Here is a 23,511-nt window from a genome sequence, read left to right as displayed (position 1 = left end):
TTGTTAGACCAAAATTAGTGCAAGTAGCAGAGAATTGATCCATACTTTGTTTCATCTCGGCTTCAGAGACTGCATTGAGTGTACTATTATCTGCAAACAGAAGATCATGCACCAACACTCCCTACACTTTGGTCTTAGTTTGTAGCCTTTTCAAGTTAAAGAATATGCCATCAGTGTACGTTGAGGCCATGTTCATCCTTGTTGAAGCATTTGATAACATGTCTGAAAAATCATGCTAAAAAGTATGGGAGCAAGGACACATCCTTGTTTTACTCCATTGGTAACTGGGAAATCTTGAGAGCATCATCCATTATCCAGAACCTAGGCATTCATGCCATCATAGAACTGGCATATGGTACTGATGAACTGGGCAACCAAATTTTGGCATAATTTTCCATAAACCCTCATGACCGATGTTATCAAAGGCCTTGGTCAGATCTACAAATGTTGTATACAGACTTCTGTTCTTCAGTTGTCGGGCAGCAAACACCATATTGACCACACTGGTTCTCAAGAAGGTGACCAACTTCCAGGTGAAGGATCAGCCTATTGAGAAGGACTCTGGCAAAAATTTTATTAGGAATGACTAAAAGAGAAATACCCCTGTGATTGTCGCAGGATGATCTATTCCCTTTACCTTTACAGAGATGGATGATGGAGGCATCTTTGAATTCTTGGGGGATAACCTTTCATGCCATATCCTTGAAAATTTCAGTTAGTTTTTGGATGAGCAATGGACCCCCCACCTTGTAGTTGTCAGCTGGAATAGAATCAGCACCAGGTGCTTTGCCACCTAAGGGGAGTTGAATGGCATTCAAAACCTCTTCTTCAGTTGGAACTTCATCTAGGGACTGATTGACTTCAATTTGAGGTGTCAATGGCTTCTGCATTGATTGATGATGGTCTGTTAATAACACTATGGAAATATTCAGCCCATCTCTCTAGGATCAAGTCCCTATCGTTAATCAATGTGGATCCATCAGCACTGAGTAGTTAAGATGCATCACATGTCTTTGGCCCATAAATAGCTTTCAGGGCATCAAAAGCATTTTGGTCTGTTACTATCTGCATAAAATTGAATTTCATCTGTTTTCTTACTGAGCCAAGAGTCCTGTATGTCTCTAAGCTTCTCTTGGACTTTACTTTTAATGGAATTAAATGCTGCCTTTTTAGAGATGGATGATCTATCCTGCTGGTAAACCCTGTGGAGTTCTCATTTTTCATTTAGCAGCTTCTATGTTTCCCCATCATTTTCATTAAAACAGTTTTGGTGTCTGTGAGTGTTCTGGCCCAGATGAGCAAATGCAGTGCCGAATACAAGATCTCTGAAAGCTGCCCACTCCTTTTCTGCTCCACTATTGCCAACTGTGTGTTGACTCAGTTTTCCCTCCAAGTTAGCCACAAACTGTTCTTGTTCAGAGAGCACTCTAATCTCTTGGCATTAATTCTTCTAGTATTCATTTTGCCTTGGGGCCAACACCTTGGTTGAATATGAATATTTATTTAGCTTAGAGAGGATGAGTCTGTGATCAGTCCAGTACCCTGCACCACACATAGCCTTTGTCACTCTCACATCTTGTCCGTCTTGTCTCCTTATAATCACATAGTCTAATAGATACCAATGTTTGCTATGAGGGTGATACCATTTCAGTTTGGTAGTCAGTCTAATACCTCTTTTCTCTTATACTTTCTTTTGGAACCTCCCAAATACTGAGTTAGCTCTGGCAATGCCTGTGTCAACCTCGTTGTCTATGTGTACTTCTTTGGAAAGGACACTGCCAAAGGAGGTGAACTTGTCCACAGTACTCAAAATGCCTCCATTTTCTATAATCCTTTTTTAATTGTGTTTAGATAAACCAGTGTTTGTGATGAGAAGGTCATGAGATGCACAGGTGTTCAGTAGAAGATGACCATTGCTGTTGCTTTTTTCAATTCCATTCCTTCCAAGGACTACCTGCCATAACTGGTAATCTGAGCCTATTCTAACATTAAAGTCACCCAGAATTATAAGCTTGTCCTGTTTTGGTACATTGATGATAAGGGTCTCCAAGTCTTTGTAAAATTTTTCTTTAATATCATGAGTGTTCATCATGGTGGGAGCATGGGCCCTGATGATGGTGGCATTTTCCTGGAAGTGGTAATCTCATTGTCATGAGCCTGTCTTTCACTCCTTTTGGAAGGCTTTCAAGAATGTGGGCCTGGACAACTCATTTGATAGAGCATCAGACTTTTAATCTGAGGGTTCAAGTCCCTTTTCAGGCAAAACACTATTCGAATAGGAAGTGACCAACAGAACTTCCTTATTAGTGTAGTAATGCTCTGGAGTCACTCTTCAGGATGAGGTTGGCTATATCTTCCCTTCATGTTTCTAGGAATATCACTGAGGGACTGGGATATTTCTTTCTCTAATGCTATGATGTCTAGCTCCCATCTAAAGCATTCCCATTAACCACAGGGATTAGCAACCCAATTCCATTTAACCAATCAACAAAAGCTGGTTTTTAAAAGGGTTATTTATTTTGAAGTCATAGCAAGAAGAGAAATATAGATATTTTCTCCCAGTAGATGGAATGCAACCTTGGTCCCTGAGGAGAGTGAGTTCAAATTTAATGAAGTTTCTACATTGTATTTGTACCACCAAATGCATTTCCAAATATGGCAAGGCCAATGAATGGATGAGTATGCAATTCTGTTGCATGTTGTTTAGAACCTTTCTCCTTACACTTTTGCTTCAGGAAATTACCAGCTCCAGTTCTGAGACACTGGTAGTTCATTTTTTTTTGATCTTTCAAAGAGCGTAGTTATTTCTAATCTGCTATCCATTATACAGTAAGGAATGAACATGAAGAGACAAGGAACAGAGGCCAGTATTCACAGACAAATTGTTGGACTTAGATATAGAAGACTTGACACCTATCCCCTTACATCCTTGTTTATCTCACCTGAACATCAGTGAGATGGCAAAAATAGAGCAAAACAAGGGCCAAGCCTTGATTGATTCTCTGATTATACCCCAATTCCAGCCAATCAACAGTTTGGCTCTTCATCATATGTACAACAGCCTGGGAACAGCTACATAATGTCTGTACATGCTCCAAATCAGAGCACTTTGATTAAAGGTCATAATGTTGTTTTGGAAGCAGATTCCATAGCTTCTTCCATATTGGGGATTGCATCAGTCTTTCTCCTCTTTTCATTATGTGACATTAGAAATGAGACTCTCTGGGTTGCATATTTAAATTCCTTTTCTGTCTTATTGAAGTATTGATAGAAATTGAGCCAATGATACCAGAAGGTTCTTATGCAGGTGGCTCTTTTGTGGAATTTAGCCAGGGCTTATCCCTGCTACTAGAAGACTAAACTATCTTCATTTAATTATTTTTGTTTGTTTTGCCTATCACTGTAAATCAAAGTTCTTTTTGCTACCATACTGTGGACCTCTCACTCTCTTAGTACTCTATTATTTGAACCTATACCTCTCAAGATCAACTGCAGGAGACAGTCAAGTAATAATACTTCATAACATCAATGGATTCTTTTGTAGTTCCACAATCAATGGGGATTCCAACCCAGCTGAATTTTCTCAACTTGAATGGTTCCTTTCCATGCCTTTTCCTCAATTTAGATAGAGCATTGAGCCAATACAATTTTCTTATTTAGCAGTGATGAGTATAGCCCATTTTCTATTTTTTTCCTCTCTAAACAAATGATAACCTCCTTTTCTAATCATATGTGTTATTGAAGATGTCTTACACTCTTTTGCTTGCAAGTAAATTATCTTTGGTAATGTACCACAGTCTACTAACACTATGCATCTTTTTGTAGCCTTTTGAGTCATCTGCAAAAGGGAATCTTTTGAGATTAATATTTGCATTTTGTGGAGCCATCTAGCATCATTGAGAGAATAGTATTATTGCTCTATCTCCCATCTCTGGGTCTTTGACACTCTCTCTCTCTCTCTCTCTCTCTCTCTCTCTCTCTCTCTCTCTTCATCTCCACTTCTTAGAATCCTTTAAATGCTCAAATGTTGCCTTCTACAAGAGATCTTTCCCAGTCCTCTCAATCCTAGTTCCTTCCTAGACTCTAAGGCTACCTTCCATCTACACTGTATGAAATTTGTAGGTCTTTATTTATGTATACACTATTAGAATAGAAGCTCCTTGGGGGCAGGGCTGAGTTTTTGTTCTTGCTTTTTCTTTGTATCCTCAGAATTGAGCTCAATACCTGGCCCATTGTATGTCTCATGTATTCTTGATTGAAAAACTGATTGTTTTGGTGAGCATCTTATCATCTCTGAAAACACTAAATGGTCTTCCTCTGTGATCCAGAATATAGTTAACCTGCTATTCAATTTTCTATCCATCTCGTTGTCCATCTGCAGGTCTTCTATGTATTCTATATGTCTGTATATACATACATGTATAATTTATATATAACATATAGGCACATTAAATGAATCCCATACATATATACACATATTCATATAAACACGGACCCATTTACTTATATTCATATGAGCACATTTATGCATGCATGCACAAGTATATGTGATATATAATTTCAGTTACATTTATTCATGCATGTATGTGTGTGCATGCATTTGGGAGGGGACCAGAAAATAGACAATGAGAGAAGTCCCAAATATAATTAAATGCACTATATGAACCAAAGAAAATAGTTACCCATACCACTACATCATAACATAGAAAAGATCTGAGTGGATTATTAGGATGAATGGTTTTGAGTAACCATGATTCTCATTGAGAAGACTCTATGTAGTGATCTTAAGATGTGATACAAGATAATTATCATTCACAAGTTGGAGTATCTAGCATAGTCTGATGATTGGAAGTTGCACTGGACAATACCCCATGCATAATAGTATTTAATAGTTGTTAGGGGATTGATTGACAATAAAGAATGCATCATCCCTCAAGAAAAGACAAAATAATACATAGGCTCTCAAATTAAGTGGTATAGATAACAGGTACTTTTGAAAGCCAATAGGGAGAAATCAGCATGTTTGGAGTCTTCATAGAGGAGATGGTATTTTAATTGAACTCTGAAGGATGGGTAAGATTTGATGGGTAAAGTCATTCATCTAATATTTATTAAACACCTATAATGTTCCATGTACTGTGTTTGGTGTTGTGGTTGGACAGATGAAGTAGAACATTATGAAGCATCCTGTTCTTAGAGACACCAAAAGCTTTGAAGCAGAGATAAGGAAAATATTTGGAGATTATGAGGGTATTGGAAGTACTTCATTATTTGAGTAAGGAAGATGGAAAAGTGGACCCCATTATGAAGGGAAGCATATTGGAACTTTTGTTGTGAGATCCTCATCTATGAAAAATCACTGGTTCATGACAGAGATGGAGTGAAGCCACTTAGTTGGCCATCTGTTTGCTAGGTGGTTTCCTGAGATGAATGGTACTCTGAGCAGTGAATAGATTGAGGTTCTAATGGGCTGGCACTCACCATGAAGGATTGCTCAACATTTTCTGGAAATGAGAGAAAGAGAGAGAGAGAGAGAGACAGAGAGAGAGAGAGAGAGAGAGACAGAGAGAGACAGAGACAGAGAGACAGAGAGAGAGACAGAGAGACACAGAGAGAGACAGAGAGACAGAGACACAGAGAGAGACACAGAGAGAGACAGAGACAGAGACACAGAGACAGAGAGAGACACAGAGAGAGAGACAGAGAGAGACAGAGACAGAGAGACACAGAGAGAGACACAGAGAGAGACAGAGAGACAGAGACACAGAGAGAGAGACACAGAGAGAGACACACAGAGAGAGACAGAGAGAGAGAGACACAGAGAGAGACAGAGACACAGAGACAGAGAGAGACAGACACACAGAGAGAGACAGAGACAGAGAGAGACAGAGACAGAGAGAGACACAGAGAGAGAGACACAGAGAGAGAGAGACAGAGAGAGACAGAGACAGAGAGAGACACAGAGAGAGACAGAGAGACACAGAGAGAGAGAAAGAGACAGAGAGAGACACAGAGGGAGAGACACAGAGATAGAGACAGAGAGACACAGAGAGAGACAGAGAGAGACAGAGACAGAGCCACAGAGAGAGACACAGAGAGAGACACAGAGACAGAGACAGAGAGAGACAGAGACACAGAGAGAGAGAGAGAGACAGAGACACAGAGAGAGACACAGAGAGTTAGACACACACACAGAGAGAGACACAGAGAGAGACAGAGACAGAGAGAGACATAGAGAGAGAGACACACACACAGAGAGACAGAGAGAGAGACAGAGAGACAGAGAGAGAGACAGAGACAGAGAGAGAGACAGAGAGACAGAGACAGAGGGAGAGACAGAGAGAGACAGAGAGAGAGACACAGAGAGAGACACACAGAGAGAGACAGAGACAGAGAGACAGAGACACAGAGAGAGAGACAGAGACACAGAGAGAGACAGAGAGACACAGAGAGAGACACACAGAGACAGAGACAGACAGAGACAGAGAGAGACAGAGACAGAGGGAGAGACACAGAGAGAGACAGAGAGACACAGAGAGAGACACACAGAGACAGAGACAGACAGAGATAGAGACACAGAGAGAGACACACACAGAGAGAGACAGAGACAGAGAGAGAGAGACAGAGAGAGACACACAGAGAGACACACACACAGAGAGACAGAGAGAGAGACACAGAGAGAGACACAGAGAGAGAGACACACAGAGAGAGAGACAGAGACAGAGAGAGACACAGAGAGAGACAGAGACACAGAGAGAGACACAGAGAGAGACAGAGACAGAGAGAGACACAGAGAGAGACAGAGACAGAGAGAGAGACACAGAGAGAGAGACAGAGACAGAGAGAGACAGAGAGAGACACAGAGAGAGACACAGAGAGAGAGACAGAGAGAGAGAGACACACAGAGAGAGGCAGAGAGAGAGAGAGGCAGAGAGAGGCAGAGAGAGAGACAGAGAGAGAGACACACACACACACACACAGAGAGAGAGAGAGAGAGAGCATGTATTTCTTTGAGAGAGGAATTAGGAATACTAAAATAGTGGGTTGAGGGATTGATGCTTTTTGGGATTGGATATAGTCAGATGATGCTATTGGCGATTGTGATAGCTCAACCAAAGTCATTTTACCTTTAATAGAAGCTCTACCCAGAGGGATCAATTGCCCAGTCACATAACCATAGGGGTTGGAGCTAGGATTCTACATCAGGTAGTCCTCTGATCGTAACCCATGTGACAGTGAAATTCAAATAGAAACAGATCATTACAAGCTGTATATTATCTTAGAAATCCACAAATTAACATGAGCAGTTGTTATATGATATTTTTATCTATTTTATTAAAAATTTCCCAGTTTTTTTGTGTTTGTTGCTGAATCCAAGTCTTTCTCCCAACCTTACTAATAAATATTTGCTGTAAAATGTTAGATGTCAGAGGCTGATTAGTGCCATAGAGAGGGGGACAAAGACTTGGAGACAGTAATAAGGATGAAACATAGACATAATGAGAGATAGTGAACTAAGGTGGGATTTTGTGTGTGAAAGAGAAGGTCAAAACAGTTGTGTGGGTTTAGATGGTAGAGTCTAGAATACCATGGTGAAATGGATTCTATTAAGCCTCTGACTTCTCCCCACTCCCTCCCTACCACTCACACATCTTTTCTTCTCTTGAGGGAGGAGGTTGAGGTAGGCACAGTGGGAAATAGACATAGTCAGTGAACTTCTAGCAAAATGAAGTCTAGCTATTGCTGCTGTCAACCCCTGACAAAACTATCAATAATATCAACTTCCATTTCATAGAGTTTTGAGGTTTTCAAAGCACTTTTCACACCATCCTAGGAAGCCTAACCTTCCTTGTTTTCTTATTTCTGCTTCTTCTCTTATTCAGAGACCATAGTTCATAGAACCCAAGATTTAGAGCTGGTTGAGTACCTAACAGTTTGAATCAAACACCTTCATTTTACAGATGAGGAAACTGACATTTAGAGGGGTTAAACAACTTGTTGGAGATGCTGTATTAGAAAATGACAGATGGAGAATTCCTGGTAGACCTGAAGTGTCCTCTTTTCCCTTCATTTGTTCTGTTACCATTGGGGGAGGGATCTTGTCATGGGAGACCAAAAAATCCCTCTACTGATGAAGAACAGTATTTATTCTGCCATTTAGAGATTTATACAGGAAACAAACATTTTCAGGCATTGTGGTAAGTACTTTATAAATTTTTTTTCATTTTAATCTCACAATAACACTCCAGAATAGGTATTATTACTATGAGAAAGATCATGATTAAATGACTTGCCCAGCGTCACATAGCTAGTAAGAGCAGACACTCAGACTGCATTTGAACTCAGGTCTTACTGAATTTAAGCTCAGACTAATAGGATACTGAGAAGTTAAATGACATGTCAGTGTGCCCCTGGATTGGGACTTGAACCTAGTTTCTTTCTGATTCTGAGGCACTCCTTTCATATTGCTTTAATTTTTTGTTTTTTATTATTTCAAAAACTGTTTTCTCTTGAAAGACTCCAAGGAATATTGGATTTACAGGCATATTGGAGCATATGGCTCATATCTTAAATTTGTATTTATTGTCCATATTATCACCTTCTTTACCTTCTTCACACTTCTCCTTCACACTTCACCTTCTTCACACTTCTCTTGGCCTTGGCTTCCGCATTTGTAAACTGAGGGAACCAAGCAAAGGACCTCTACTGACACTTCCAGCTAATCAAACAGCTTCAATCTCAGATTATTTATACATCAAACCTTATTTCTAGTTTGGAAAGGGATGGGGGAAGACCTTATCTTAATCCTAAAAGAATTTACAATATCAATAGGCAAATAGGAGGCATATTTTTAGCATAGGGGGCTTTTCTGGTATCCCATGTTAGAAAACACATTTACCAAGAACTTACCCTCTCTGCCTTTAGATAAAACTTATCCTGGCAGCAGGGAATTTACATCAGGTTGTTTTTCCAGTGTTGGGGACAAATTTGTACTGACCCATATATATTCTTCCATCTTTTAGTTACCTGTTTAGTTAATTTGTTTGTTTAGTTAGCTTTGGTAGGTGTTTTCTCTGTCTTGACTCAGATTGCATGAATCCAATCCTGTTCACTGTTTTCTTTGCAGAATTCAACAATTGGTGCTTACTACTCACCTAAATGACTCCCTTTGGGATGGCATTGCAATCTAATTTCCTTCCATTGAATATTAAAGATCCCCAATGATTCCCTCTAGTTCCAATCCAATCCCAAGTACCCTCTATGGGACATAAGTTTCCGAAATGGCTAAACTGGGGTTAGGGATGCCCTATACACCCCTAGAAGAATACAAAGTTAGTTGATTCCCATGGAGATTCCCCCTTATGATTATAACCCAAGAAATGAGCCAACCCAGGATATTGTATTATTTAAACATTATCAGCATTATAGAGGTAATACTGATTCCTTATCTTGGCGAAAGAGATGCTTTTTAAAAACAAAAGGTTATAGAAGGGAAAACTGATGAATAGAGAAGGAAGGAACAGATGCTATTCAAGGTCACACAGTTGCATAGAAAGTAGCAGACCTATAACTAGGCATATGAAATATGTATCAGCTAAAATACGAGGTAGACCACCCCTTTTGGGTAATAGAGAAACAAAGACAGAGATCCAAGGGACCCTAAAGCTTGTCTCTTTGCTGGGGACATCACCTTATACAGAGTCATGATGGTAAGAGGACAGGATGGAGGAGGAAGAGTTCAGCCCAGCCCATCGTCTGATAGCTTCCAATTTTAACAAATTATTCTTGGTAACGGAGTGCAAAATGTTACTTCTTTTATGCCACTGCTGTCAGCAGCCTCTAAAATTGGCCCCCTGATTTACCTGTCCTAGTTATAGGTTTAGAAAGGAGGGACTGCTTTGTTTTCAATTCTCAGTCTGTTTAGTATGTATGGCATCTCTTGTTGTTGATGGAGCTTTCATGCTAATGGTCATTCATTCCTATGATTTATGGGAATAGCCCTTTAATTTCAGAAAACTGTAATGTGATGTCTCCTCACCCTTAAATGCCATGCTCAGTGTTGTAGTATTTTTTCTAGTTGTAGGGAACAGGGCATAATATATTTCCTGGTCTCCATTTACCTAAAATGAAGATAATGTCATCTTCCTAAATCCTTATGGAGTGTTCATACATAAATGGTACTCAAGGAGAAACAGTTATGTGACCGCTCAATGAATTTTAGCAAAGAAGGCTAATTCTACTAGTTTGCTCCAATTTGCTCCCTTCCTTCGAGGCAGCTGGACCAGACCAGTGGATAGAATGCTTGACTAGAAGTCAGGAAGACTTCAGTTTGAATATTGGTGATCTTGGGCAAGTGGCTTGATCTCTATTTGCCTCAGTTTCCTCAATTGAAAAATGAGAATGAAAATGATATTAAAATCTCAGGGTTGTTGAGAGGTTAAAATGAAACAACATCTGTATAGTGCCTTCTATATGCCATACATAAGAGGTTCTTAAGAAATATTTGTTTCCTTCCTTTATTTGAAGACAGGACTGTATCTTTACCAGACTTTACAAATGAGCAATAGGATTTATTGTTTTCATAGAATATTCCAGGCTAAAATATTTTTTTTCTTTTTGATAAAGCAATTAGTGGAGCCCAATCAGCCCTGTGTAAGTCTATTTTTGGTCCTATTCTCCCATTTGAGACTCCTGTAAAATTTTTATTTATGTAATCATTGTATATGATTGGGGTGGGGGGAGATACAAATGTGCATACAACAGAATTCCTATTCCCCAACAGGAGACCATAATCTAGATAAACCATGTATACTAATAACTTGAATGTAAGACAGGGTACAATAATTTTCATATTAAAGGTTTCCAGTGCTTTAGAATCAGAGATTTAGTATTTAAAGGGACCTTAGAGCTCATTTAGTCCAACCTCATCATTTGACAGAGGAGGAAACTGAGGCCCACAGTGCTTAGCAATAGGGTTAAGTGGCTTGCCCAAGGCCACATAGCTAGGCAATTATTAAGTGTCTGAGGTCGGATTTGAACTTAGGTCCTCCTGACTCCAGGGCCAGTGCTCTATTCACTGGGCCACCTAGCCACCCTTCATAATAAATTTCTTGCCTAAGAGGTAATAAGCAACAGAACTAAGATTCCAACTCAGACCCTCAGATGTCACAGGGACTTTCCCACTCTATCCCATACTACTTTTCATAGGAATTCTGTAGGAAATAGCACTCCTGACTAGGTAGATCAGGGAAGACTTTAGGTGGGAATTGACATTTGAGCTGGGCCTCAGGAAAAATGGGTAAGATTTGTGTCAGAAAGAGTTGGGGGGAAGTTGGGGATTAGTCAGTAGCACTTAAAAAGCACAACCTGTGTAGCAGACACCAGGAAAATTAAATAATTCAAGGTGCAGAGACAGGAAGTCACAATTTTTGGTCAAGGAATGCCAAGCTGTACTGTTAGAGTTGATATACATAAGGGAGCAGATAGAGAGTAGGCTGATAAGGTATATTGGAATCAGATTGTGAAGGAATTTCAAGACTAAATCTATATGCTTAATCTAATTTTTAAGGAATGGGGGAGACATTGAAACTTTTGGCATGGGGAATTACTGAGGGCTTTGTTTTTTAGGAAAAATAATATCTTACATTTCCATGATAGTTCATAATTTATATAGTGATCTTTTTATAAAAACCTTAGGAAACAGTTGAAATCTATGATAGGAATAAGTGAAACTCAGAGAAGTTAAATGTTTTGTCATATGTTAGCATGTCATATGTTAGCATGTGGTGGAGTCAAGGTCTGAACTCAGTTCTTTTGATTTCAAGTATAATGCTCTTTAAAAAAGGATTCCCCCCCCCCCCAATAAATAAGCCTTTATTTCTCCCCTACTTCCCCTCAGTGAAAAAAAGAAAGAAAAAGACTAGTTCACACCTATCAGATTGGTTCATATGACAGACAAGGAAAATGATAAATGTTGGAGATGTGGGAAAATTGGGACACATACATTGTTGGTGGAGTTATGAACTGAGTCAACAATTCTGGAGGGCAATTTGGAACCATGGATTATAAAATTGTGCTTTGGTCCAGCAATACACTACAAGGTCTATATTTCATAGTGATCCTAAAAAAGGGAAAAGGATCTACATGTACAAAAATATTCAAAGCAGCTCTTTTTGTGGTGGCAAAGAATTGGAAATTGAGGGGGATGCCCATCAATTAGGGAATGGCTGAACAAATTGCGGTTTATGAATGCCATGGAGTACTAATTTCTATAAGAAATCATGAGCAGGAGGATTTCAGAAAAACCTGGAAAGACTTACATGAATTGATGCTGAGTGAAGTGAGCAGAACCAGGAAGAAGTTTGTACACAGTAACAGTAATATCATGTGATAAACAGCCCTTCACAATAATGCAATGATCCAAGATAATTCCAAAAGACTTATGGAAAATGTCATCCAAATCCAGAGAAAGAACTATGGAGTCTGGATACAGACCAAAACATAATTCTCACTTTTTAAAAATCTGTTGTTTTTTCTTTCTCACCTTTTTCTTTTGTTCTCATTCTTTCACAACAGGCCTACCATAATAATAATATTTCCTTACATTCACTACTATAATTTGTTTAGCAATTCCTAAATTGCTTAGTTTTTAGTTTTATGCTACTACACAAAGAATTGCTGTAGATATTTTTAAACACATGAATCCTTTTCCTTTCTCTTTGATCTCTTTGAGGAGATGGATATAGAATAATATCTCTGGGTTAAGTTAACTAACTTTGGGGGCATAGTTCTAATTGACTGGATCTCTGCATGGTTTTTTTAAAGCCATCTTTACCAATTTGGTAGGTGTGAGTTGAACCCTCAGTATTCTTTGAATTATACTCTGCTGCCTCTTTAATTAGTTTCATGGAAATATGCAGGATGGATAGAAGGCAAAGAGACTAGTGACTGGGAAATTAATTTCCTGTTTTCAATGATATAGGATTTTAATTAACTGGCTGATATAGGCCATCATTTAACCTAATCTCATAGTAAATCAGCCATCCAGTCAGTAAGTCAGTCAATAAATATTTATTAAATACCTGCTACATTGCAACCTCTGTACTAAATTCTGTGAAAACAAAAAAAAAATTGGAAGATAATCCCTGCCTTCAAGGGGCTTACAGTCTAATGTAGGAGGACAACATATGAAAAGAAAATAAAAGGGGGAGGGGCAAATAGCTCCTAACTAGGGGTGATGAAGTCCAGAGAAACACAGCTGGTAGGAAATGAAGAAGTTGCCAAACAAAAAAAAAAATAAAAAATTATCATACAATGACCAATCTTCTGGTAATAAACTTTGAATTTAGCTAAATTAGTTCCTTTAAAACAGAAAGCTAACTGATGGACCTATCTTTGAAGCTATTCCAACTTGATAACCTCTACCAGAACTGACAGAATGGTCCTAGCCACCATAACCTCCATCTCAGAGAATAGTGAGGTAAGGTGTGCCACTCATAAGTGTAAGAGAAGAGCTTGTATTATTGGATAATAGGGGAAATCTTCCATTCCCTTTTTTTTAAAACAACTTAGAGCTAGGTAATTATTAAGTGCCTGAGGCCAGATTTGAACTCAGGTACTCCTGACTCCAGGGCAGGTGCTCTATCCACTGAGCCACCTAGCCACCCCCCCTCCCCCAAACAAAGTACCAAATTGTGCTAAGTAGAAATGGAGGCATGGCTGATTAATAGTAGTAGGAAAATGATTTAAACTTTTTAATATTTTTTTACAAGGCAATTGGAGTTAAATGAGTTGCCCAAGGTCACACAGCTAGGCAAGTCAGGTCCTCCTGACTCCAGCACCAAGGCTCTATCCACTGTGCCACCTAGCTGCCCCTGATTTAAGCTTTTATTTATTATTATTATTATTTTTTAGATTTTCCAAGGAAATCAGGTTAAGTGGCTTGCCCAAGGCCACATGGATAGGTAATTATTAAGTGTCTGAGGTTGGATTTGAACCCAGGTACTCCTGACTCCAGGGCCAGTGCTCTATCCCCTGCGGCTCCTAGCCGCCCCTTGATTTAAGCTTTTAATGAGGTACCAGATGACTAGGAGAATTAAATGGTAACCAGTTATTGGACCAGTATTTTAGTCATCAGTCTATTTTGGAGGAGGGATGTGTGTGTGCGCGCGTGTGTGTGTGTTGATGCCTTTAGTATTCAGCATAATCTCTTGCCAGACACCTGACCAAGAACCAGAATTTCCCCCCCCCCCCAGGTGTATATAATGACAGTTGAAACCTACAAAAACCCAACTTCAAAACTGTGGTGGGATAATAGAAAAGGGCAACAATTGGTGAGTATTGGTGCTTTGAAGATATTTTTAAAAAACTCATAAAAAATTTAATGAGATTTTAAAGGCAAGCACTTTAAATTCTGTTGAGTAAAACACAGAAGTCAGTTTTATTTGTGATTTGAATTTGTGAGAAAAAGTTAGAGCCATGGCATAAACTCCATTAATTCTTGCCTGAAAAACATTATTGTCTCAATGTCTTTTCTCTCTCTCCCCTCTAAAATCACCATTCAGTCTAATGACTTTTCCTGAAGAATGGCCCATTTTTCCCCATTTTATAGATTCTTTCTAAATGGGATTCCCTGGACAAAGAGTACCAATATTTACAGTAATTCCTTTAAGGGTGCTAGCTATATTGAAGCTGCAAGAATGCCTTTTCATTGGTATCATAGTAGGGGCCATAAACCACTTGAAATGATGCCAGGCAAGTTGTTAATTAAATGTTCATAAATCATGGAGGACATGACTGAAGCACAGTGAGAAAGACTGGTTTTCTTGCTCCCAACTTGGTCATTTACATCATTGTTTTCACTGATCAGAAAGTTCTTCGATGGACAGGATGGGTGTCACGTGTCCAGTTAAAAAGCCAAATGCCTCTCCTTTCACTGCATAATATTTAAAAACAATGTAAGGAAAAAAAGTTTGACCTGAGGTTTTATTTTTCTATTCCTTGAACTCCTAATGTGTATCTAGAATTGAGTAGAATAGATGGGAAACATGTATTTTAGAAAGGAAAAATTAAATGTCACATTTAGTGGACATTAACATTTTAGGGCCAAGAACATCTTTGTATAGTGATATCTTGATACTGAGTACTTAAGGCACCTTGATTTTCTGATTTTGTGCCCCTAAAAGTATCTAAAATAAATACAAGCAATGGACCCCAGGGGAGGGGGGATAAGAGGGAGGGAAGTTCTTGGCCCTGGGTTTGAAAGTTGAAGAATGAAATGATTTCATTAAAAATACATTATTCATAAAGTGAAAAATGCCACCCTCATCTTTGGTTGACACACGATTATTAGATTCTTGAGGATTACTTGAATTTGTTTTGCAACTGACACAACATAAATGGCATCAGAACTTTTTAAACCAAGGAAGCAATTTAGAAATTCAATATTGCAGCAAAAAGAAAACAAATCGGTCTTGTCTGTTAGCATACGATGGCCCTAACAATATACAGCTGCAATTTCATGGGTGACCTGTACTGTAATTTGCTTGGGGAGGTTCACTAACTGCAATTTTAATTCCAGGGACCCTGTTGTTAGCCACCCAAATGTAGGTGAAAACCATTACGCAGTCCTTCTCTTGAAGAAATGGAAAGCAAAGGTGAAAGGACAGGATTCTTTCTTCTTTGACTCTTCAATCTTTGAGGGTATGTATTTTCCATTTTGGGTCTTGGGATGATGGTGCTCTATTCCATTTAGTTAATATTTATAGTCTACTCTTTTATATTTTTTACAGAGGGGAAAATTCTTAGCGCTCAACATTAGACTATTAGGCTTGGGGCATCAAGGATGGTGTCAGCTATGACTCCTGATTCTTGAAAGCTATGCCAATGGAATAGAGCTATGTGGCTGTTAATAGGCTGATTCCTGAGGATGAATGCAGTTAATCTCAAAGGCTATTTGTAATGACTTAATTAGTTTCCTCTCAAAGTCTACCTGCTAAGTCTTGGAGGGATTGAAATCTTAAGTGGTGAAAAGAGGACTGACAAAATGATGGTTTTTTTGAAGTATTTTAGTAAGTCATGATTATCCCCCTCAAAAAAGGCATTATAATCAATGAAAAGACAGTTTAAAATATTCCAGGTTTAAAAGAATAATATATATCTATTTCCAAAGCACCTCTTTACATATATTATCTCATTTGATCATCATATCAACCCTATGAAATAGGTGCAAGACTATGCTGGCAAATGTTTAACAACTAACAGGCAAAAATAAACAAATAAAATGTATTCATGATACATTTTTAAGTTTAATCTCATTTTTTTCAATTACTTTGTTAACTCTTGAAATCAATAAAACAATAGCTCAAGTCCCAATTTGAATCATCTTTTTTTGAGGTGCAAATTTCTCATAATGAAAATTTAACAATTGGTTATGGAAAACTGAATCTAACATACTTCTGGCCTATAACAACCATTATTTTACAGGTGAGAAAAATCAAAAGATATAGTTCTTTAAGTTTTGAAAAGTATTTCACATCTGTTAACACATTTGATCCTCACAACAAATTTGTGAAGTAGATGCTAATACCACTCATATTTTTGCATATTGAGATCAAAAATAAGTTAAATGACTTGGGAGGGCCATATATCTAGTAGATATCTGAAGCAGAAGTTTTCCTCGTCTTTCTGATTTCAAATCTAAAACTTTGGGCATTGAGCCATGTTGTTCTACCCTTGAGAAAAGAGAGAGGAATAGGTAAATACATCAGATGCTATAGAGTCAGCATTTAGCAATAGATTAGATCTGGAAAGGGAAGAATTTTAGACTGGGCCTGCTTCTGAGGTCTTTACTCTGGCAAAAAAGGGAAATTTTTTTTGGGGGGGATCCTTGAGGAGTCCAGTTTTTATTGAAGCATTTACTAGCATCTTGAGCTAAAGTTAGGAGAAATCAATGCCTATTAAGCAATCAGTCAATAAAAAAATACTTATTATTCACCCCCATCTGTCAGGCACTGGATTAGGTGGTAAGAATCCAAATCTGAAGTGAAACATTTTCTTTATATTTGAATGGAGGGGAGGCAACACTTAAATAAGTACAAAATAAATATAAGGTCTTTGAGGTTGGGGTTAGGGAAAATATCAAATGGATTGCTGTAAACTTATGAGATAGCAAGCCAGGAAAGCCTTTTAAAATGCCAACCAGAAGAAAAAGAGAATGGTGACAATAAGGAAATTGAACGACTATATGGTCTATGAGAATAATGGAATATCATTGCTGTAAGAGATAATGAATACGCTGCATACAGACAATGTAGGAGGGCTTACGTGAAGTAAGCCGAGCCAAGAAAACAACATACAATACTTGCAACCATATAAATGGAAGGAAAAGCCATGTAACATTCAAAAATGAATGTTACGAAATGACAAAGAACACGTGTAACCCCAAAGAAGAGCTATGGGAATATTCCTGCCTTATATTCCTTTGCAAAAGTGGGAGGTCCTTAGATTTGATTATTTTCAGATGTTTTTGCTGTCTTTTTGGGTGAGCGTTACTAATTTTTCCCCTCTTCTTATTTGTTTTTTTTTTTAAATATTCTTTGTTATATGGTTTGACTTTTGGGGAGGAAGGAGGGAGGAGGATACTGGGATAAATTTTGGTGATAAAAGAGATTTAAATAAACTATTTTTTTAAAAAAAGAATAGGCCTGATGATTATTAGATGTGTGACCTTGGAGAAATGACTTAACCTCCTTGATCCTTGGTTTCTGGGATAAATAGTCTTTGAATTTCTTTCCAGATGTAAATCCATGATCTAGATGGCACTCAGGAAGGAAGGGGAAAAAACTGGAGGTTGTTTTGAATTACCTGAAAAACAATTAAAGTTTTTCTCCTTGTTCTCAGAATCCAGAACTAGGAGCAATAGAAACAATTGGCAGGGAAACAAATAGATGCTTAGTTTCAAGAAAAGCCGTGCAGCAATTATAACAATTTCAAAGAAGAATGAATTTATTGCTATGCCAAAAAATGGGCTCCCCTATCCCTGGAGGTCTTCAAGTGGAGGTCTGATGATCATTTATTATATATATTTTAGAGTATGCAGGGGCAGAACTGGAGGAATTTCAGGACACGAGTTCAAACCTCAGCTCCGCTGTCTGAAGGAATTTGTGTAAGTTCCTCTATGTCTCTGGGTCTCAATTTCTTATCCATAAAATACGGAGGTCATCTGATCTATAAGCTCCAAACTGAAGATCCAAAAACACTTGCTCTTTCTAAGTCTCACTTTCCTTATCTGTTCAGTAAGGATAATAATAGTACCTATGTCAGAGGATAGAGCACTGGGCCTGGAGTCAAGAAGACTTGTCTTTCTGAGTTCAAATTCAGCCTCAGACACATTAGTTATGACCCCCAAGCAAATCACTTATCCCTTGATTGTCTCATCTTCCTCTTCTGTAAAATGAACTGGAGAAGGAAGTGGCAAACCATTCTAGTATCTTTGTCAAGAAAACCCCAAATAGGGTCACAAAGAAGTCAATATGACAGAAAGAGGAGGAGGAGAAAAAGGAGAACAGCAATAGTTTACGGCAGTAGCAGCAGCAGCAACAACAACCACACAGAGTTGTTTTGAGGCTCCAATGAGGTAATGTATGTTTTTTTCTGTATCAATATTAGTTATTGTTATTATATTATAAATGAATGATTTTTCAGGAATGGATTGTTCTTGATGGCCACTGAAGTCCCTTCCCACTGAGCTTCAGTGATTTTATGAGGGGCTAATCCTGTTGATTATAGAGAAGTTGAGAAATATAATAATAGACTATAGGCTCATGGTTTTGTCTGTGAGGAGGTTCCAGTAGGCCTTTGATCATGACCTATAGGTAGTCTTTTGAATGCAGGATGGTCTTATTCAACTTTTTTTATGGTATTTCCTTGATGATTTAGAGGCTCCATTAGAGGAGAAATCCAAGAAGTCAGATGAAAGATCACATCCATAGTCATATCTTTTTATTCATTATGAGTGTTTCAGTATGGTTACTAGTAAACAAACAGATAAACAAATAAATAATGTTGTCTTCTACCTATAACTTTACAGGTGAGCTTGGGGAGAATATAACCTTTCAATATGGAGGCTTAGTTATTAATAACCTAAATACTATCATTTAGTTAAGGGATTAGGGAAAGCGATGTTTGATTACATGTGCATGAACCTATTAAGCCTATTGGTTTCCTCATATTAACACTCATAAAAACTTTGAGGCTCTAGTTTATAGTTTGTTGTTATTTGGTCGTTTTCAGTCATGGCTAACTCTTCATGAGTCCATATGAAGTTTTCCTGGCAAAGCTACTGAAGTGGTTTGCCATTTCCTTTTCTAGCTTATTTTACAGATGAGGAAACTAAGGCATACAGGGTTAAATCGATAGTCTAGGGCCACAAAGCTAATAAATATTCTGAATATTTGACCTCAGGAAGATGAGTTTTCTTGACTCTAGGCCTAACACTATTCATTGCTCCACCTAGTTGACTTTTATTCCTTTGGAAATCTATCTTCAGGGGCTAATATTAAACTGAGAAAAAAGCAGTAGGAGTATGGCTGATGATAATGCTTCAGCTTCCTTCTAAGTACTATCTTGGAAACATTTGCAATAATGCCAAGCTGATGAGAACAGAATGGTGTAGGGGGACTTGGAGGACTAATGCTTATTCCCTATGTGACCTTGAACAGAGCACTTAGCTTCCTTGGGATTCTGTTTCCTCATTTGTAAAATGAGGGCATTGGGCTTTATGGCTCCTGAGTTTCTTTCTAGCTGTAGCTTTTGGAACTCACTTGGGACTAAAGTATGGAGCAAAAATTCAGGATGCATATATTCTAGTGTTTGATTTTGGCTGTTATTCTGGTCTATCCATTTGTCAGTCAATCAACAAATAGCTATTGATTGTCCACAAGGCATGAGATATTTGTTATGTCAAGAGTTGTGGGGATGCAAAGATGTATGCAATATGGCTCATGCCTCAGGAAGTTCAAAATCTAGCTGCAGAGATAAGACATGAACATAAGAAAGGTTTCCTTCAAAGTACATTTCATATGCTGCCTCTTGCCAATTCCCTCCGATTTCCTCCCTCTCAAATTCACTTTATATTTACTCACCTGTGTGTATATGTACTTCTCAGTGGCATGTAAGGTACTTAAGGATGGTTATTCTTAACTTTTCCCTTTGGATCTTGTGTGATGTCATGATATCTTACAAATAATTGATATTTAACAAATGTTTGCTAATTAAAAGTTGAACTGAATTGAAGTAACCTGTCCCTTCTTCCTATTTTCCTCATTTCTTTTGAAGACACCATCATTCTTCTAGTTAGCTTCAATTGCAACAATAGAATCTTCGCCTTACGTGCTGATATTTAATCATTTGCTAAAATATTTTTACTCCTATCTTCACAATTCTCAAATCTGTCCCCTTGTCTCTACTTATTTGGTCATCACTTTTGTTCAGAGTGACCCTCATCAGCTCTTGCCTGGTCTATTGCAATACCTTCCTAATTAGTCTCCCTGTCTCCAGTCTCTCCTCTTTCTAATCAATTTTCCACATAGCTACCAAATTTATATTTTTCAAGCACAGGGCAGACCTTGTCATTCTCCTTATTACAAAGCTTCACTGGTTCTCAAAAGCCACTAGGGTAAAATATAAACTCTTCTGTTTAGCCTTTAAAACCCTTCACCATCTGGCTTCAGGCTACCTTTCCCAGTTCATTGCACATTAATCTCTGCCATGCACTCAATTTTATGATCCAATTGGTTTGCTACTCCCATATTCTACCTTCCATCTCTGTACTTAGGTACAAATTGACTGTATACCTCATATATACTTCCCCCTCACCTCCTCCTTTGAAGAATTCCTAACTGCTTCTTTCTTCTCCTCTTTCTCTTTCTCTTCCTTCTTCTCTTTCTCCTTCTTAACTTTCTCCTTTTTCTCCTCCTTCTCTTCTTCCTCTTCTTCCTTTTTCTTCCTCTTTTCCCCCTCCTCTTCTTTTTTTTCTTTGACCATTTATTATTGGTGGAAAAAAAAAGAAAACAAAAAATATTACATTTACATTCATCTTTCAAAGAACACTTAATGTCACCAGTTAATGATTTTTAAATCAAATGTCTACCACACTTCTCAGAACTGCAGCAAATAATTTTGGGTGACACTTGTAGTCTGTGACAGCAGTTTGAACTTTGGGTAAGTTGATATAAAAGCAGCTATTGTAGTGAGATTCTCAAACCCAAGGAATAATGGAACAGGGTAATTTTTTTAATGGACTAAATTGATAAATAATCAAGGGGTAGAGAGATATTACAATAAGAAACCTTAGCTTTCTTCTTTAGAGTTCAATTAAAAGTTACTACTTAAAAGCAAAATGATTTCCCATTCCCCACTCATTTTTCAGTATTCCTCAAAGATGGAAAGCCACATGGTTCCAAATAGCATGTCAGAAAGATCAAACCATAAACATACTCTCTAAGTGAAGTCCCTTACAAGCTTAGCTGAAAGACCATTTCCTGCTTTAGCAAATGCTTTGGGACTATTATCCCAATCCCTTCATTTATTGGCAGTGGAGCCAATATTCAGAGCACAAATACTGCTTACCGCATTGATCTCAGGGTCCCTAAGGGGTCAGGGATATCATGATGATGATGATGATGATGTTACAGCTCCCAAGTCCCCAACATTGTGCTTTCCCCTATGATTATTGATATATATATATATATATATATATACATAAATATGTATATTTAGTTAGGTAGACATTTTGCTTTTGGAAATTTGACAGTTGCATTTACTTTAGTGTCCTCAGTATACAACATTCCCTCACTGGTGTTCCCCCACCATCAGGAAATGCAGAGTCTAGGAGAAAGTGATTTCAAGTTTAGAAAGCATAGGTGGCTAAAGGATAACTCCCAGTTTTCTGCTAAGTCTTGTAGTGCCTTGAATCTATCCTTTATCATATGCAATCTGTCCTTTGCTTTTGATATAGACACTGCTTTTATCAGCTACTGTCCAGGGGACCAGGCAGCTGAATGACAAAGTCCCGAATCCTCTGACATCCACAAGGTCCTCCTCTGGTCAAGGGTAAGGCATAGGAAGAAGATGGTGACAGAGGTCAAGGCTGCCTAGGATCAGTGTTTTTCTCTACCTTCTTAGGTGATTCTTACACAGGGGCTCAGCTGGGAGACTTCTACCCTAAGTACTAAGGTCTTTGAATTTGGTCTTTTTTGACCAAATTTGAATTGGTCTTTGATTTTATAGGCTATCCAAGGACTTGGCCAAGTTTTCTCAGTCAATCCAAATACAATTCCTGTGCAATATAAATCTAGTTCAATCCAGTTTCTTTCAAGGACACCTGAATTGATCAAGGATTTTTCTGCACTTTATCTGAAGTCTATGATTGATTGACTCATTAGAGAAGTGTTCTCTTCTGGTAAGGGTATCAAGGCAGTGTCTCTTCACTTACTTGAAGTGGTGTGGGGAAATTGATTGAAACTAGTTCTTTTATTCTGCAAAACCTAGCTTTATTTCTCCAGTTACAGGTATAGGCAGAGGAAAGGGTATGAACAGAAGCATAAAGGCAGGAGTATACAAGTTGTATTTGGTGAGATTAACTGACCAACCTGGGAAAGCTAGAGTTGGGAGAAATGGGAGGCAAGATTGAAATGATAGGTTGCATGTAGAGGGTCTTGAAAGTCAACCTTGGGACAGCTAGCTGGTATTTTGGATAGAGCACCAGTCCTGGAGTCAGGAGGACCTGAGTTCAAATCTAACCTCAGACACTTAATAATTGCCTAGCTGTCTGACCTTGGGCACAAGGTTAATCCCATTGCTTTAATAAATAAAAAATTTAAAAATACCTAAAAAAAGAGAAAGTCAACCTTAGGAAATTAAAATTTAGCTCTTAGGTATTACTTTTTAACATTTTATTTACTTTTTGAGTTTTTGCAAGGCAATGGGGTTAAGTGACTTGCCCAAGATCACACAAGGTAATTATTAAGTGTTTGAAGCTGGGTTTGGACTCAGGTCCTTCTGACTCCAGGGCCGGTGCTCTATCCACTAACTGCCTTGGTCATTTAATTTTTCCTGTAATTTCAACCTCCCTTTCTGTAAAATGGGAAAGTAAATTCCTTTGACCTACCTTATACAGTCATGAAAATGAACCATTCTTGTTGCAAACTCATTTCTAGGCAAGTTTCCCTGATTAACTTCACTGTTTTGATCATCCTTTTCCTCTTTGGCACTTGAGAGTTTAATTTGTCTTATCCTGCAAACACATTCTAATTTAATACTGTGCCTAGAGTTGTCTAAAAATAACCTTCTTGGTTAAGTACCACCTAGTGAATTTAAGAAAAGCAACCTGAATAGGGAAGGATGTGATATTTGTAATTTTTTATTAAAAGATTACCCAATCAAGTTTCATAAATCAAATGATTAAAGTTCTGTGGTCTTAGATATGACCAAACTCTTACCCCTATAGGG

This window comes from Macrotis lagotis, chromosome 8 (assembly GCF_037893015.1).
Source record: "Macrotis lagotis isolate mMagLag1 chromosome 8, bilby.v1.9.chrom.fasta, whole genome shotgun sequence".
Classification (NCBI taxonomy): domain Eukaryota; kingdom Metazoa; phylum Chordata; class Mammalia; order Peramelemorphia; family Peramelidae; genus Macrotis; species Macrotis lagotis.
This window is presented reverse-complemented; position numbering follows the sequence as displayed.